Raw genomic sequence first — 14,616 nt, 5'->3', positions numbered from 1 at the left:
TGAAAAATTATGGACAATATTATTTAAGAATGCTAATGTACATTGCTCTAAGCATAACCTGCCCACAATGAAATGTACTGACAATGGCAACAAAAATGTGAAATTCGCAATCTGACTCAAATATAAATTCCTCATGAAAAATTAAAGTCCATTCAGTGATAAGAAAATTTAATTAAACCGAAATATCGGTCTTTGGCCCTGTGTAAAACAATCAGAATTAAAGTCTTACCTCGGAATAAATGGATGTCACATATCTGCTCTTGTTGTTGCGCACCGCTTGGAGGAACTGCATTGCAAATAATAATATTCTCTTTTTTTGTGATTTTAGTGGAATTTTTCTTCAAAAGAAGTGGAATGAAATGGGAAGTGCAACGAAATCTTGAGTTCAATAAAAAATTAAATTTTTGAGAAAATGCTTTTGAAATAAAAAAATTATTATTGGGAGACTTGTTGGAGAATAATTACAATAAATAAAATTTTTCATTATCTAATGATTATATTAATTAACAGTATACCTTATTCCTCATCTTGACCAGTGTTGCCGACCGCCTACATCACACAACCGCACTGGGCTCCTACTACTGACCGACCGCTCTGCATGACGACTACAGACTGAGTACTGCTCTCAACTAGACAGAGCTACAGACTCGCAACGACTGAACTGACAGACTCGCAACGACTGAACTGACAGACTCGCAACGACTGACTGACTGCTACTAACTGAGAACCGCTCGCAACACTCGCGCGGTCAAGCGCATACTCTCTGGTCACAGATGCTACAATGCCTCGCCATCGCTGCTATGTTACATACGTGTTTCAAGATCCACTGCCATTTAAATAGAGATGCCGGCTATACGCTTCTGGATGCATGGCGTCTCGCGATCAGAGAAAGTGAAATTGTTCAAATGGCTGCAAGCACTATGGGACTTAACATCTGAGGTCATCAGTCCCCTAGAACGTAGAACTAATTAAACCTAACTAACCTAAGGACATCACACACATCCATGCCCTAGGCAGGATTCGAGCCTGCGACCGTAGCGGCAGCGCGGTTCCGGACTGAAGAGCCTAGAACCGCTCGGCCACAGCGGCTGGCTAGAGAAAGTAAAGTGGCAGCCACTGTGTAGAATGAATACAACCAGGAAACCACCTCTATGGCGCGACAATAGTATTTTGATGACCGTCCCTCCTCTTCTGCTTTGATCCAACGGCTTTGTCACAGTAGTAGCACCGGTTCTTCTCATATCACCGAAGTTAAGCGCTGTCGGGCTTGGTTAGACTTGGGTAGGTGGTTTTCCCGGCTACCGAGTGCTGTTGGTCAGCGGGCTGCATTCCGCCCTTGTAAAGCCAACGGAGGAGCTACTTGACTGCGAAGTAGCGGCTCCAACCACGAAAAGTGACGACCGCCACGAGACAGGTGGGCTGACCACTTGCCCCTCCCTATAAGCGTCAAGTGACGCTTGTCAACTGAAGACGACACGGTGGTCTCTCCGTACCGTTGGGCCTTATGAGACTTATTCGGGCGGAGAGAGGGTCTTTTGCTCTGCCTGTTTCTCTACCTATACAACGACGATGGCCCACTAACAGCAACTGAAAAATATGTATTTTTTATGATTAAGAAAATAGGGCGGAGACCAAGTTATCGTGAACTGTGCTGTGATAGGATTGTTCTCATCAGTTTCGACAGCAAATCAACTACGAAAACGGTAATTCATGTATATGGGCCGACGTCAGAAGCAAAAGATGAAGAGACAGAGAAAGTATACACTGTGGTCCATTGATGGTGACCGGGCCAAATATCTCACGACATAAGCATCAAACTAAAAAACTACAAAGAACGAAACTCGTCTAGGTTGAAGGGAGAAACCAGATGGCGCTATTGTTGGCCCGCTAGATGGCGCTGCCATAGGTCAAACGGATATCAACTGCGTTTTTTTAAATAGGAACCCCCATTTTTATTACATATTGGTGAAGTACGTAAAGAAATATGAAGGGTTTATTTGGACCACTTTTTTCGCTTTGTGATAGATGGCGCTGTAGTAGTCACAAACGTATAAGTACGTGGTATCATGTAACATTCCGCCATTGTGGACGTTTATTTGCTTCGTGATACATTATCCGTGTTAAAATGGACCGTTTACCAATTGCGGAAAAGGTCGATATCGTGTTGATGTATGGCTATTCTGATCAAAATGCCCTACGGGCGTGTGCTATCTATGCTGCTCGGTATCCTGGACGACATCATCCAAGAGTCCGGACCGTTCGCCGGATAGTTACATTATTTAAGGAAACAGGAAGTGTTGAGCTACATGTGAAACGTCAATCACGAACTGCAACAGATGATGAAGCCCAAGTAGGTGTTTGGCTGCTGTCGCGGCTAATCCGCACATCAGTAGCAGACAAATTGCATGAGAATCTGGAATCTCAAAAACGTCGGTGTTGAGAATGCTACATCAACATCGATTGCACCCATACTATATTTCTATGCACCAGGAATTGCATGGTGTCGACTTTGAACGTCGTGTACAGTCCTTCCACTGGGCACAAGAGAAATTACGGGACGATGACAGATTTTTTGCACGCCTTCTATTTAGCGACGAAGCGTCATTCACCAGCAGCGGTAACGTAAACCGGCATAATTGCACTATTGGGCAACGGAAAATCCACGATGGCTGCGACAAGTGGAGCATCAGCGAGCTTGGCGGGTTAGTGTATGGTGCGGCATTATGGGAGGAAGGATAATTGGCCCCCATTTTATCGATGGCATTCTAAATGGTGCAATGCATTCTGATTTTCTACGTAATGTTCTACCGATGTTAGTACAAGGTGTTTCACTGCATGACAGAATGGCGATGTACTTACAACATGATGGATGTCCAGCACATAGCTCACGTGTGGTTGAAGCGGTATTGAATAGCATATTTCATGACAGGTCGATTGGTCGTCGAAGTACCATACCATGGCCCGCACTTTCACCGGATCTGACGTCCCCGGATTTCTTTCTGTGGAGAAAGTTGAAGGATATTTGCTATCGTGATCCACCGACAACGTCTGACAACATGCGTCAGCGCATTGTCAATGCATGTGCGAACATTACGGAGGGCGAACTACTCGCTGTTGAGAGGAATGTCGTGACACGTATTGCCTAATGCATTGAGGTTGACGGACATCATTTTGAGCATTTATTGCACTAATGTGGTAATTACAAGTAATCACGCTGTGACAGCATGCGTTATTAGAAATGATAAGTTCATAAAGCGACGTATATCACTTTGGAACAACCGAAATAAAATGTTCAAACGTACCTACGTTCTGTATTTTAATTATAAAACCTACCTTTCACCAACAGTTGGTCTAAAATTATGAGCCATATGTTTGTGACTATTACAGCGTCATCTGGCACAAAGTGATAAAAGTGGTCCAAGTGAAACATTCATATTTCTTTATGTACTACACGAATATGTAATAAAAAATGGGGGTTCCTATTTTAAAAAAAACGCAGTTGATATCCGTTTGACATATGGCAGCGCCATCTAGCGGGCCAACCATAGCGCCATCTGGTTTCGTCCTTCAAACTAGACAACTTTCGTTCTCTGTAGTTTTTTCGTTTGACGCTTATTTCGTGAGATATTTGGCCCGGTCATGATCAATGGATTACCCTGCATACGAGGATATTGAAAGGGTAATTTACCGTATAAAGGGAGATGAAAATCTGATAACCATGGCGGACTGGAATGCTGTTGTAGGGGACGGAGGTGGAAGAAAAGGTTACGGGAAACTATGGACTTGGTTGTAGGAAATGGAGAGTAGAAAGATTAACTGATTCCAAAATAATTTTCGGATAGTAACAGAGAAAACTCAAGAATAACAAGAAAAGAAGGTAGCTACACTTGGAAATTGTCTGTGAACACAGGAAGATTCCAGCTGGATTAACAAAAAATGGGTCTTAGCACTATGGGACTTAAAATCTGAGGTCATCAGTCCCCTAGAACTTAGAACTACTTAAACCTAACTAATCTAAGGACATCACACACATCCATGCCCGAGGCAGGATTCGAACCTACGAACGTAGCAGTCGCGCGGTTCCGGACTGAAGAGCCTAGAACCGCTCGGTCACAGCAGCCGGTTTGGTGAATTTACACACGATTAGACGCTGTTGTTGGCCACAACTGCATTATCTGTAGACACCAAGAAAGTCTGTGTCACTGTGTACCAGCCATTCGCCTAAAAGGATAGGAAACACCTCATCACAAGTTTTCATATGCAAAAGGCTTTGCCTCCCCGGACTGCATCGATCACAACAAAAACAAACGGCAGGACAAGCACCACCAGAGGTCCTCCGTGCCAGGGACCTATTTCCTTCGCCGTGACAAGTGTGCTGAATTTAATCGGCACGAATTGGCTTCAAATGGCTCTGAGCACTATGGGACTTAACATCTATGATCATCAGTCCCCTAGAACTTAGAACTACTTAAACCTAACTAACCTAAGGACATCACACAACACCCAGCCATCACGAGGCAGAGAAAATCCCTGACCCCGCCGGGAATCGAACCCGGGAACCCGGGCGTGGGAAGCGAGAACGCTACCGCACGACCATGAGATGCGGGCTCGGCACGAATTCCTCGGCGCCCCGGCTGTATAGGGCGATGCAAGACAACACGTCGTCAGTTCGCTCCACCCGAGCTCTGAGCCAATTCATGCGCCGGCTCTTACTATGCATCAGTCAAAGTCCAGTCAGAAGCCATCACAGCGGGACCTGCGACTTTCCAGCGATTTCTCGAGACGTACTTGTCGCTCAACTACTCCCAAACGCTCACCCTCCTTCATTACGGATAATCAGTGGCTAAGTCTTCATGCCCCACTACGTTTCTTCACTGTGTTTTCCAGGCGTATGCTTGGTAGTGTGTGAGAAGTTGTATTATTCTTACTGAGAAGAATTTTCCTTTGTTATTAAATCTCTCTACTGTGGCCATAATAAATCCATGTTGTTGTTTACCTGTGTCTTATTACTTCTTATCAAGCACCCCCTTGTAGGAGATATAGCATTGGCGACGAGATATTTGGACCCAGGTGATCAAATGTGCTTTTTTTCTGTTCCTTGCTCATCCACGTAATCTGACATTCCTTTCTTTTCTTGTTTCTCCATGGCCGAACAGCCAGTATTCCAAACCCCCGACATGACACAACGAATGTTTTTCTTTCTGTGGAACATGCAGCAGGTCATGCAAGTGTTGGTCGCCACGATAGCGATCGTTACAAAAACGTCCGCCAATGGTTCTCAAAGCTCTTCTCGGCCTGACCTTACGGATAAATGCTTTCGCCGCGCACCTCCACCCTTCCCCGTTTTTGACAGGAAAGTGGAACCTTTGGCAAACTACGTCGCTTTCGTTGAGCAGTATTTCCAGCGTATGGTATCTCAGGTTAAGCCCATCGGTGGGCGTTTCTCCACGTCTATGTTGGACCAGAGGTTTACAGCCTTCTTCAGCAACTGAAACCCGAATTAGAACCACATGACCTTGGTTGCAAGAACATTTTGAGGCACAGGTTCACGTCGCTGCAATGCGGCACAAATTTTTTAGCATTCATAAGCAACGGGGTCATTCATACTACCGGGAATGGATCACGAAGCTCCTTCTCTAGAGTGTCAATTTCGATGAAGCCTGTAAACAGACTTATGCTGCGTCACTTTTTGAAACTTGAAACCTGATCTTGGCAGAGGCAACTGATAGAACTGAAAGAACCCATATTGGACGCTTGTCTTCAGATCGTTCGTGTGTTCGAGCTGTCCATTCGTGCCTCAGCTTCCACACAAGATACTGCTTCTGCCTATATGGCCTGTCCTACCAGCTCCCCGCTAGCCCGGCAGCTCCCTATGGACTCTCTGACTATTGGTAAACAGGCATTTTGAATCCACCGCTTCCTACAGTTGTCCTCCTGCTTAATGTGTGTTAACTGTTTTATCACGTATCCTTGGCACCAGTGACAGTTTCGTCGTGCTAAATGTACCTCCTATGGAAAAAGGGGTCACAAAGCGAAGGTCTGCTGGGCCTCCATCAAAACGCACGTGGATTCGGCCTAAGTGGACACTTTCCCGACGGAGGAATAGAAGATGGAGGCCCCAGAGGTGCTTCAGGTCTGCACCGTTCTTCCTATTGGGATTGACATATGACCCTTCACGTGTTAGTCAATGATAATCCTGACTACTTCCAAGTGGACACCAGTTCTACAGCCTCAATCATCGTGCGGAACACATACCGGAGGTTGGCCTCTCCTTCACTGCAACCGTTCTCCCATCACCTCCACAGTTAGAGAAGTGATGCAGTGGCGGTCAAGGGAGAAATCACGGTCCTCTTCCTACATGGGACCATGAGCTATTAAGGGTACCTCCTTACCGTCGATATTCAAGACGTGCCGACGGACATATTAGGACTTGGGGGCTTTCATCACAAAAAAAAAAAAAAAAAATTGGTGTGATATACCATCTGACAAAACGTCTGGCGCAACATCGTGTATATTGGAAAGGGAAAGGCAGTGACATTGCTGCCATGGTGGCCACCTGCACATCTTGCCGAGGCAAACAAGTAGCCTCGCAGTCACTATTTTCTGTGGCCAGAGACATCGACGTCATGGTCATGACTCCACTTGGACTTCATGGGCCCTTTTGTCAGCCTTTCATCGTTCGTCGTGGTCGACGCCATATCTGGTTTTGCATGTATCTCCCAGATCTCTTCTACATCGTCTCAACATGAGATTCAAGCGTTGACTCGTATGTTCGCGACTGAAAGTCTATGAGAAACAATAGTCATGGGTAAAAGGAGGCTTGAATTTACGTCTGCTGAGTTCATTTCTGCGCATCCAATGTAATTGCTCTTGTCCACACAACAACTTTCCACCTGGCGTCCAATGGTCTGGTGGAGCAGTTCGTTTGATCATATGAGAAGTAACCGTCAAAATTTTGCCATCACCACTACCTGAACAATGCGCTCTCCACCTTTCTGGCTTTCTGTCGATCGACACTAAAGTAGGGGCCCAGTCCAGCTGAACGACTCCACAAACAGCTGTAGTGATCAGTTTTCTCCATATGCCATCCACATCAGGCAAAGGAGCCACCATCACGACGTCATCCTCATCGCTTTTCCATCTGTAATGATACCTGGGTCCTGATGTTCTCTCGACAAGGTTGCCATTGGACTCCAGCGGTAGTGACACAGCTGTTCGGACAGAGGGTGGTCAAAGTACAGCTCTTGGATGTTTCAGACATCCAAACCAAGTCTGCTCCAAGAAACTGCTGTCAGAAACTGACACAGATTCAGAGCCTTCCCTTGTTGCACATTCATCTGTGCCACGGCAGGTCGCCATTGACCTAGCACCACCTCTGGTGGCTCTTTCATCCTCGCTGGAGGAGCGTATTCTTCCAGTGGCCACCCCAGGATCAACACCAATGGACGTCGACCAGAGCGACTGCGACGCACATCCATCAGGGCTCTCCACACGCCATAGAAATCGAACCTGATAGTGAAAACAACTACCGTCTCTCTCATCCTCTTGTGGAGCACAGATGTTATGTTTCCACCGTTCGCCTAAAGGAATGAGCAACACCTTAGACACTAAAGCATCACAGGTTTGCATATGTACGAGGCGTTGCCGCCCTGGACGTGTCGATAACAACAAGGACAACAGACGGCAGGACAAGCGCCACCAGAGGCCCTCTGTGCCAGAAACCTATGTCCTCCACCGGGTGATGTGTGCGAAACTGGGTCGGCACAAATTCCTCCTCGGTCTGGGTATATAGAGCAATGCAATTCAACACGTCGGGGACCACCACAACAGTATCTACAACTTACCAGCGTTATTGCGATATGTACCTCTCAGTCAACAATTATCAACCTACTTCGTCAGGAGTTGTCAGTGGCATAATCTTCATGTCCCACTACGTTTGTTCATTGTGTGTTCCAGGTGTATGCCTGTTTGTGTTTGAAAGTTGTATTATTCTTTATTGAGAAAAGTTTTCTTTTGATATTAGATCTGTCTAACTGTTCTTTCTCCATCGTAAATCTTATCTTTTTGCATATTCTGATTGTATTTGAACGCAACTGATCAACTTTTGCTAGAGGTTCAACAACTGAACGAAGTATATCATCCATGTATCTGGCCAAATGAAGTATGTTGCAATTCATTGTGATAATGTTTTCAAATATCAGGCTTTTTACATAGTTTATGAAAATTTTGGCTAGGGCACCAGACACTGGGGCTCCCCTTGGTAGCCCATCTTCTTGAAAATAGCACTGACTATTAAACTGAAAGCAATTCTGTTTAGTTACCAAATGTGTTCATTTGGTAGGTAGCTGTTACCCTTCATGTTTTCTTCTATGATGTTTATTGTTTCTGCTTTTGATATGTTAGAGTACGTATTTCCTATGCCAAAAGAGAGAAGGGTGGTTGTGTCTATGACTTTTATATTCTTTTATGAGTTGTATTAACTGTGAGGTGCTACCTATAGTTCTTGTTACCTGTGTCTTATTAATTTTTATCCAGCGTCTCCCCATGGAATATATAACATCTATTCCTATCTAGTAACCCTTGAAACCTTTTACTGACCTATCCTCTACACGTCTCTCCCATTTGTGATATGTCGATAGATCATGAACATTAAGACTGGCGCCTGCAATGGGTACAGAGCATAAAGGTAAGTTCAGTTTTCCTGTCTTAACTGAAGTTGTATGAACATTGTGGTTCAAGTTATATTTATACACTTTTATAGAAATGTTAAAAGGGAGAGTTGCGTGCATTACTGAAGGTTTGTGTGTGTTTATGTTACGAATCTTTCTGTTTATTGTGTTTGAGCCCGATTTGTAATTTAGACGTGTTATTTGAGCTGCATTGGTTATCCAAGGTAAATATATTACAGTTAATTGAAGCTAGTTAGGTGTCGTTTCTTAAATTTGTTCATACACTTTTTGTCGAGACACAGTTTGTTTAATAGTGTTCTTAAGTTGTGGCTCACTGCGTGCCCTGAGCTGTTAGCTAATTGTCTATTCATGTTAGCTTTTGGTATGCAGGATCTTCTAATGAAAATGTATTTCTCACTGTTATACTTAATAGTGTGTATGTTAATCCATGTTGCAGCAGAACCAAAGGAGAAGGGTGAACCTTAAGAGTTTGTTAGCTTAGGTTAAGTTGTTTGATTCCTTCTATAACTGTATTGTTCATTTGTTTGCATTTGTAAAGTATTAATTCGTGGGTACCTTAAGCTAAATTGTTCAGTTTTTCATTCTGAAAGTGCACTGTATTTTTTTGCGTTCATTGAAGTTTCTGAGAATTTATAAAGGCGCACTAAAGAAATACATAAAGGTTTTCAGTACCATTTCTAAACAAATCAATGATATCTTCTGGTACTAGTGTCATTGTTGGGAACCCAGCAGCATACCACTCCCAGCTCCTCTCTACTCACAGCATTTTAGCTCCATCTTGCTTTGCATATCCACTACTTTCCCCCACGTGGACCCACCAGAAGCTGATATAATCCCCACCTCACCTCACCTGTGCTGAACACCTCCTCATATCCTACATTATCCGAAAACTAGATTCCATCAACTCCATCGTTCTCTCTGACAAAAATATCCAGTATTGTACTACAGCCGATCCCACCCACCTAACTCCTCCTCGCTGTCTTCTCGCTGTCCATCCCAACATCCACCTTCATTTCCATAGATACCAGCCAACAGCCCCTACATTTCTTCTCCCCACATCCTTCACCTCTACAGAATATTCAACGTTTCCCTGCCCCAAAGACTTTTTTCGCAGTGTAGATTTTAAAAGCGTCTGTAACTCTCACACTATAATTATGGCTGCGACGTCTTATTCTATGGGTTAAAGCTTTTGGATGAAGAGCAGGATTAATTCGAAGGAGATACATTAACAATACAGAAAATACTGGTGTTTGACAATTTACCTTCGGTACGTTGTATACTGCACTAAGAAGCATATACAATGGCTCCTGACCTTACAAAGTAAGGCATTGCGGAACATATTTCACATACGGGTGATCTTCTCAGCAGGCTATTTACTCAAGTCGCCGCTGAACTGGAAGTCCTAGAAACACTGCAAAGACATCTGTGAATTTTTTCAAACAGACGAGAGGATAATTTAAGTCACTTATACGAAAACTAGGAAGCGCTGATGGCAATCGAGATAGGTACGTGCGACCGGTGGTCCTACCAAGCATGAAGCAGAGCTGTAACTGACGGGAATTTCCTAATAATAGTTCCGCTAATCAATCGCCAAGAAAATGCAGAAATTACCCGTAAACCTGTAGCTACCCGATCCTAGCAGTAACCGTCAAAAAGATATAATTAACGATGTGTGTGGTCTCATGACTGATAAGACCAAAAACCTTGAAAAATATCTCAGCTGAGAATTAGAATCTGTGATTGTGTAAGAAGAATCTGAAGCGGGAAATAACGTGGCCTAGAAACTTAGATTCCGTCTTCAGTTCCTATGGGGTTTGAGTCCGATTGACGAGGCTGGTCATCCGTCACCAGTCCCCGTCGGTTAAGATCTTTTACTATCACTATTCTTAAACTTAACTTCGTCACTACAAGTGGAACAACATTCCTTGTATCCACATTGGATAGTCTGCATTAGTACACCAACGAAGTAGACTTTATTCAAGGCCCGGACAGGGGCACGTCCAAAAAAGATAACTCCTCTGTGACACTCTATCACATCTCCAAGTCTCAGTCCGCCGTTTCCATACGTCGGACGGACATGTGCACACCACTTCACTGCCATGAGTTACGTCAGGGTGTTACATGGCCACCTGGTGCTAGTTCTGCATCATTTTCAGCACTGAAAAGCAAGCAGTGTTAACCTTCAAGGGTATGAATAATAGTTTGCCCAGAGAGTTTATAATAATATTTGCAAAAATTGCAACACAAAGAAGCACGTTAGAAAAGACATGAGGTGATGCACATCGCTGGCCAACAAAGCAGCGTTCAGGAACCTGGTAAAAGTACCTTCATATGAGGGATATAAAAACGTAGTGAAACGAGGCCCTTGGTACATCCACCGGTGTCTCTAAACATAAAACCACAGGGGAGCGCACCGAGCGACCAAGTGCGCTGGCTTGTTCGCTCACAACGTCCTATTGGCAACCTGTACCATTGGCATCCAGTATCTTCAGAACAGCGTCGGAATTGTCTGAGGTGTACTCGATGTACATACATGATGCTGCAAACATAGCCCGCAGCCCCGCAGCTCACCTGACTTCACTGACGTTCAGCATATCTGTGATATCGAACGAGTCATGCGTGACACGTATACGGCTCCGACAAATGTCCGTTAGCTGTGGATGGCAGATAAGGTGTTAACGATCACGGTATCCTCTTCTCTAACGCTCGCCGTGTTTCGTTGTGCCTATGCTCCGACGCTAACACAGCTGCTATAATAGCGTTGGAGTACAGCTGTGGCTTATTCACCGTTACAGGATACGACTGCGTTAATGAGAACTTCTGCAAGATGCTTTCACTATGCAACACAGCCGTCACAAGCCGTAACTAGTGGAGCATTGTCTTGAAAAGTTCATATCTTCTGTCGTTACCGAATACATTACGAACTTTTAACATTTTTTGTACATTTATTCTAATAAATGATGGTCTATTAACTATGAACCATGATCAGATAAACTTACTCTGAGCACTATACTGATTCCATTTTATGACTATATTACGACGACCTATGCAGAAGAAGGCTGGGTATATTTTCGAAATATTGTGCATAAAAAGGAATAAACAGTTCTGTTTTACATCCTAAAGCACACCATCGACCGGTCACCTCATGAAACTTTTGAACATTGTTACACAACTATACACTACACACCGTTCACATGCTGGCAAGGCTTTTTCAACTGCGGTGCAGAAGTTTCTCTGGGAAACCCTTAGACATCCTGCATAACTTCCCGATCTTTCCCCATAAGATTTCCGTATTTTTGAAGAACTGAAGAAAATATTCGTGGCAGTCGATTACCTTCGGACGAAGAGGTTCACACCTGGGTACAATCATGGTTCCGTAAGCAACTGCAAACCTTTCTCCATGAAGGGATTGACCCCTTTTGTCTAGCATTGGGATAAATGCATTAACAATTATGTTGACTACTTCTGAGGTAATCAACAGTCTCCTTAATTTTTTCCCATCTGTCACGTTTTCATTTGACTGCCCCTGAGAAGGAACGATTACATGGCAGTCTGAGTCATGAAAACCTTTGAAAGTGTCTACATATCCTCTGCTTACGAAAAGTCAATAATAATATTATAAATGCAGAAGTAGCACTGTTACGTCTTTAGGACTAACCTTGTGAATCAATTTCGAAGAAATATGATATGGAGGTATTTCATATCCTAAGGAAGGACGTAGGCTGGCTTAGGAAGTGTGCAGTGCAATATATTTATTGAACCAAAGAATATAACGTGAATTTGTGAAAGTACTTATGTAGTCTTTGAAAAACTATTTGCCCTTTGATTTCTGAACTTTATGATACTTGTGAAAATGTCTTTGTTGGTTAATATGTTCTACATAATGCGATTCAGCATAATGAGTACAATGCTTATAGAACCTTCAACGTGAAACTTCCTGGCAGATTAAAACTGTGTGCCCGACCGAGACTCGAACTCGGGACCTTTGCCTTCCGCGGGCAAGTGCTCTACCAACTGAGCTACCGAAGCACGACTCACGTCCGGTACTCACAGCTTTACTTCTGCCAGTACCTCGTCTCCTACCTTCCAAACTTTACAGAAGCTCTCCTGCGAAACTTGCAGAACTAGCACTCCTGAAAGAAAGGATATTGCGGAGACTTGGCTTAGCCACAGCCTGGGGGATGTTTCCAGAATGAGATTTTCACTCTGCAGCGGAGTGTGCGCTGATATGAAACTTCCTGGCAGATTAAAACTGTGTGCCCGACCGAGACTCGAACTCGGGACCTTTGCCTTTCGCGGGCAAGTGCTCTACCAACTGAGCTACCGAAGCACGACTCACGTCCGGTACGGTAGGCAAAGGTCCCGAGTTCGAGTCTCGGTCGGGCACACAGTTTTAATCTGCCAGGAAGTTTCATATCAGCGCACACTCCGCTGCAGAGTGAAAATCTCATTCTGGAACCTTCAACGTGTTCAATCCATACATCCGTACTAATATTATTAACAAGTTCACTGCGCTGGCCATTCTTGCAACAGCTGCATATAAATTGCGGTAGTTTAAAAGAAAAACGTCTTTTGCATGTTCCACATTAAGCTTTTTTTTATATATTTTGCGCATCCAGACGCAATACACTTTAGTTACAAGGCATCTTCAGTGGGTGTCCCCACGATATTTCGTTTACACATACAGATTATATCCTTCGCATATATAGGTTACAGGTTTAAAACAGCTCATTGAGGTTTTTATAATAAAATGGGAAAGCAATTTCAGATCAGAGTCTAATTCATTACTTATAAGCCAAACAACTTCCTCTCAAGTGGCAAACTGGATGAAAGTTTGCAGTTTTCCTTACGGTGACTGTTTTCAAATACAGCACTTTCACTATTATGTGTGCGTATAGTTTCTGTAAGTGCTGCCGATTTTAGCAGGATTTGCTTTCAGTTCTTTTTTCTGTCACTATATGAGTGCTGATGTTACATCAGCACTCTGCCAGTTTTGTGTGTGTGTGTGTGTGTTTGTGTGTGTATACTTTTTTATATTCTTATTTTTTATTTTTCTTATATTTACCTAATTTTTCTTTTTTTTTCTTTTTTCACATACATTTATGCTCTTGGGAGCGAAATGGGATTTGTGGTCGTCTGTCATATTACCAATGAGCGCAAACAGTGAGTAGCTAATCATATGCTCTTGGCCTTTTAGCGATATCTTCCTTTCAGCCTCTATTTTGTGTATGTCGTAGTTTTCTTGTGATTTTGGGAGGTGTCTCTCATCATTTATTGTAACACTTTTGATGTCTTTCTCTCTAGTTACTTGTTTCTTGTTATTTTATCTCAAATTTTGTGCAAAAATTGAGTGGCTTTTACCATATTCCCATGCTCTGATGTGTTCTTTGTACTTTGTGTTGAATGTTCTTCCGGTTTGTCCTACAAATCTTCCACCACGTGTGTTGCACTGTAGTTAACATATTCCTGCTTTCTGTTAAATGTCTGTTCTTTTTTGTTTTTTTTTATCGCACTGGCTGTTTTGAGTATTACTTTTATGCCTTGTCTTTTGAAAATGTTTGTATCTTACGTGTGACTTTGTGCTTGTAGGTCGTTGTGTATTATACAGAATCCCCTCTCCTATTCCCATATATTCTTTGTGTCATTGTTGTTCTGTTGCTGTGTGCTTGTTTGTGTGTTTTTTTGTAGTGCTGTTGTTCTTATCTGAGTATGTGTCATGTATATTGACTGTATTAAATAGCACTCATTACTAAACTGAAAGTAGTTCTGTTGATTTATCAGTTCCAGCAGTTTATGTATTTCTGTGACGTGTTCATTTAGTAATTGGCTGTCATCATTCAGTTTTTCTTCTGTGATATTTATTATTTCTGCTATTGTTATGCTCGAGAACATATTTTCTATGGCAAAAGAGAGAAGTAGAACTATG

General features: G+C 43.2%; 1 non-coding gene across 1 annotated transcript; it reads right to left on the bottom strand.

The window, feature by feature from the left end:
- Window positions 1–12,645: 12,645 nt before the first annotated feature.
- Trnap-cgg lies at window positions 12,646–12,720 on the bottom strand. Its single transcript has one exon. It is a non-coding gene; the product is annotated as a tRNA-Pro (tRNA).
- Window positions 12,721–14,616: the final 1,896 nt, after the last annotated feature.

This window comes from Schistocerca americana, chromosome 3, assembly GCF_021461395.2.
Source record: "Schistocerca americana isolate TAMUIC-IGC-003095 chromosome 3, iqSchAmer2.1, whole genome shotgun sequence".
NCBI lineage: Eukaryota > Metazoa > Arthropoda > Insecta > Orthoptera > Acrididae > Schistocerca > Schistocerca americana.
The sequence above is the reverse complement of the archived record's forward strand: the minus strand, read 5'-3'. Positions and strand labels throughout refer to the sequence as shown.